Genomic DNA, 4,769 nt, shown 5'->3' with positions numbered 1-4,769 from the left:
TTTTTTTTTTTTTTTTTTAATCCATGAACAAGGCACACTCTTCCATTTAGTAGATCCCGTTTTATATCCTGTAGTAGTGTTTTATAGTTTTCTTTGTATAGATCTCTTGTGTCTCTGGAAGATTTATTCCTAGATATTTTATATTTTTAGTAGTTGCTGTAAATGGTATTGTTTCCCTTATTTCTTTTTTAGAGGTCTCTTTGTTGATGTAAAGGAATTCAACTGGTTTTTGTATGTTGACTTTGTATCCTGCCACTTTGCTGAACCTCTATTAGTTCCAATAGTTTTTCTGCTGAGTCTCTTGTGTTTTCTATGTATATGATCATGTCATCTGCAACTAGAGATAGCTTTACTTCCTCTTTGCCAATTTGGATGCTTTTTATTTCTCTTTCTTGCCTTATTGCTCTGGCTAGAACTTCCAATGCAATGTTATATAGGAGTGGTGATAGCAGGCATCCCTGTCAGGTTCCTGTTCATAAAGGGAAAGCTTTGAATCTTTCTCCAATTATAATAGTGTTGGCTGTTGGCTTTGCATATGTGCCCTTTATTATGTTGAGGAATTTCCCTTCTATCCCTATTTTTCTGAGCGTTCTGAACAGGAACGGGTGTATTTTATCAAATGTCTTTTCTGCGTTGATTGACATGATCATATGGTTCTTTTGTTTTATGTGGTGGATTACATTGATTGTTTTTCTGATGTTGAACCATCCTTGCATACCAGGTATGAATCCTACTTGGTCAGGTTGTGTTATCTTTTTGATATGTTGTTGGATTCTGTTGGCTAGGATTTTGTTGAAGATTTTTGCATCTATGCTCATGAGGGATATTGGTCTGTACTTTTCCTTTTTAGTGGTATCTTTCCCTTGTTTTGGTATTAGTGTTATGCTTGCTTCATAAAATGAGTTTGGGAGTATTCCATCTTGTTCTATGTTCTGGAATAGCTTGAGTGGTATAGGTGTCAACTCTTCCCTGAATTTGGCAAAATTTTCCAATGAAGCCATCAGAGCCAGGAGTTTTTCTTATGGGAAGCTTTTTTTACCTGTCCAGTTTCTTCCTTTGTTATGGGTCTATTCAAGTATTCTATCTCTGAGTGGGATAGTTTAGGTAGGTCTTGTGATTCCAGAAACTTGTCCATCTCTTCTAGGTTCTCAAATCTGTTGGCATACAGTTTTTTATAATATTCTGTCAGTATCTTTTTTATTTCAGTTGGTTCTGTTGTAATGGCACCCTTTTCATTTATTATTCTTGTAATTTACACCTTCTCTTACTTTTGTTAGATTTGCCAATGGTTTGTCAATTTTGTTAATCTTTTCGAAGAACCAGCTTCTTGTTTTGTTGATTTTCTTTATTTTTTATTATATTTTGCTTTCTGTTTTATTTATTTCTGCTCTGATCTTTATTATTTCCTTACTTCTAGATACCATAGGATTCTTTTGTTGTTCTAATTGTTAGAGTTGTTGAGTTTAGAGTGTTGATTTTTGTTTCTTTCCTCTTTTTGATGTATACATTTATTGCTATAAACTGACCTCTGAGTACTGCTTTCATAGTGTCTCATAGGCTTTGGTAAGGTGTATCTTCATTCTCATTTGTTTCTAGAAATTTTTTTTATTTCACTTTTTATTTCTTCTATTACCCAGTAGTTTTTGAGCAGTGTATTGTTCAACTTCCACATATGATGTTTTTTTTCCTTGATCTTTCTATTATTAATTTCTGATTTTATAGCATTGTGGTCTGAAAAGATGCTTTGTAATATTTCAATGTTTTTTTTAATTTATTGAGGCTTGTTTTATGTCTTAACATATTCTGGAGAATGATCCACATGCACTGGAGAAGAATGTGAATTGTGCTTTTGTTAGGTGGAAAGCTTTGTATGTGTCTATGAGGTCGAGTTGGTTGATTGTGTTGTTGAGGCTCTTCTGTACCTTTGTTGACTTTTTTTCTAGTTGATATGTTCCTCCTTGACAGTAGTGTGTTGAAGTCTCCTACTACTATTGTAGACTTACCTATTTTCCCTTTCAATTCAATTAATATTTGCTTCACGTATTTTGGAGCACTTTCATTGGGTGCATAGATATTTATTATCATAATGTCTTCTTGGTCAATTGACCCTTTCAGTATCATATAGTGACCCTCTTTGTCTCTTATGCTGTTTTCACCTTAAAGTCTATTTGATCAGAAATTAATATTGCCACTTCTGCTCTTTTTTGGATACCATTTGCTTCGTATATTTTTTTCCACTCCTTAACTTTTGTTTTTAATCTTTGCATCTAAGGTGGTTCTCTTGTAGGCAGGATATTGATGGGTCTTCTTTTCTTATCCAGTTTACCACTCTCTTTCTCTTGACTGGTGCATTTAGTCCATTCACATTGAGTGTAATTAGTATGAATTGGTTGCTGTCATTCTATTGTGGGTTTTTTTTGTCGTGTTGTTGGAGCTTCCTTGGTCCACATATTTTTGTACATTGAGTTCATTTTGTTGTCAAGTGTTTCCTCTCTTTTCTTCTTTATTGTTGGTTTTGTGCTTACTAAATCCATGTTTTCCTTCCTTCTAGGTTTGCTTAGGGGGATTGTTAATTCTCTCTGTGGGTACCTTGGAGTGAATTCTTATCTCTATATTTTTGGAACAGTCTGTTCTATGAGGACATTGTGTCCTGTTTTCCTCTCCATTTGGAAGTTTTGTACCTAGAACTTTTATTCCCTCTATTTGGTTATTTGCTGTTGCCATGTGCAGATTGACTTCCTTGATTTTTATTGTACAGCATTTTATGGTCTTATTTTGAGAATCTGTTTCTGATTTGGTTTTAGTGTTGATGCCATGTGTCCTGAAGTTGTTGTTCTCTGTTGTGGGTTCTCTATTGGAAGGACTTCCTTAAGATTTTTTGTAGGGTTGACCAGGTTTTCATAAAATCCCTTAATTTCTTTTTGTGTGAGAATGTCTTGATTTTGCCCTCATATTTGATGGACAGTTTGGCTGGATATAGGATTCTTGGTTGGAAGTTCTTTTCCTTCAGTGTTTTATATATGCCGTCCCACTGCCTTCTTGCCTGTATGGTTTCTGCTGAGTAATCAGAACTTAGCTTAACTTTTGATTATTATAAGTGGTATTTCTTTTTTCCTGGGCTGTTTCAAAGATTCTTTCTCTGTCTTTGGTTTTGGAGAGTTTGATTATGATATCCCTCAGTGCTTTTCTCTTGGGATCTATACTGTATGGGGTTCTTTGAGCTTCTTGGACAAATATATTTTCTTCCTTCATGATATAGGGGAAGTTTTCTGTTAATAAGTCTTCCATAATTTTCTCACCGTTTTTTTTTTTCCCCCACCTCTTCTTGTTCTGGCATTCCAACAAGGCGTATATTGTTTCTTTTCATGTTGTCCCATATAACTCTTAGGTTCTCTTCATTTCTCTTAAATTTTTGTTCTGATTTTTCTTCACATAGCCTGGTGTCAAGGGATTTACCTTCTAGTTGGGAAATGCATTCTTCAGCTATTTTAGCCTATTCTTTTGTGCTTCCATTGTGTTGTGTAATTCTGTAATTTTGGTATTCCTCTTCTGGATTTCTAACTGCTGTTTTTGTATGAGTTGATTGTTTGTTAATCTTGTTATTTTGTTCTTACAAGGTTTTCCTGAGTTCTCCCAGCATAATACATGTGTTCTCCTTGGTTCTGTTTGGGGCTTCCTTAAGCTCTTGTAGAGTTCTATAAACTTATCTCCTAAATTCCTTCTCAGATAATTCTATTGCCTCCTCTTCCTCCATGTTTAATGAGGCTTTTGTTTGGGATTTTATTTCTATTATCTTATCCTGTGTTTTTGTTTGATTTGAAGCTGCCTGTTATTTCCTAGATAATTTGAGGTTGCCTTTAACTGTTAGTTATATATTGATTTGTTTTGTCTAGATTTTATGATTTAATATTTTTTGCAAAGGTGGTTGTTGTTGTTAGGTGCCTTCAAGTCATTTTAACTCATAGTGACCTCATGCACAACAGAATGAAACACTGCCCGATCCCACGCCAGCTCCGTGATCTCTGCTATCCTTGAGCCCATCATCGCAGCCACCACATGACAATCTATCTCATTGAAGGCCTCCCCTTCTTTTGTCAATCCTCCACCCTACCAAGCATGACATCCTACTCCTTCTGACAACATAACCAAAATACGTGAGACAAAATCAGGCCATTCTAGCTTCCAAGGAGCATTTCAGGTGCACTTCCTCCAGGACAGATCTGTTAGTTCTTTTAACAGTCCATGCTACTTCCAGCATTCTTCTCCAACACCACAACTCAAAAGCATCAACCCTTTTTCAGTCTTCCTTATTCATTGTCCAGCTCTCACATGCATACAAGGTGGAAATATCATGGCTTGTGTCAGGTGCACCTTAGTCTTCAAGGAGACATCCTTGTTCCTCAGCACTTGGAACAGTTCCTTAGTGGTTGACTTTCCCAATGCTACACGTCATCTAATGTCCTGCTTCCATTGGCATCGATTGTAGAACGAAGCAATGTGAATTCTTTGACAACTTCAATCTTCTCTCCATTTATTGTGATATTGCTCATTGGTCCAGTTGTGAGGATTTTTGTATTGTTTATATTGAGATGTAATCCATACTGCAGACTGTATTCTTCAACATTCATCAGTAAGTGTCTCAAGTCATCCTCACTTTCAGCAAGCAAAGGTGTATCGTCTGCATATCTCAGGTTGTTAATGATTCTTCCTCCAATCCTGATGCCACCTTTTTCTTTGTATAGTCCAGCTTCTCGGATTATTTGCTCAGC

This window comes from Orycteropus afer, unplaced genomic scaffold, assembly GCF_000298275.1.
Source record: "Orycteropus afer afer isolate SDZICR_OR568_19922 unplaced genomic scaffold, OryAfe1.0 scaffold00097, whole genome shotgun sequence".
Taxonomy (NCBI): domain Eukaryota; kingdom Metazoa; phylum Chordata; class Mammalia; order Tubulidentata; family Orycteropodidae; genus Orycteropus; species Orycteropus afer.
The sequence above is the reverse complement of the archived record's forward strand: the minus strand, read 5'-3'. Positions refer to the sequence as shown.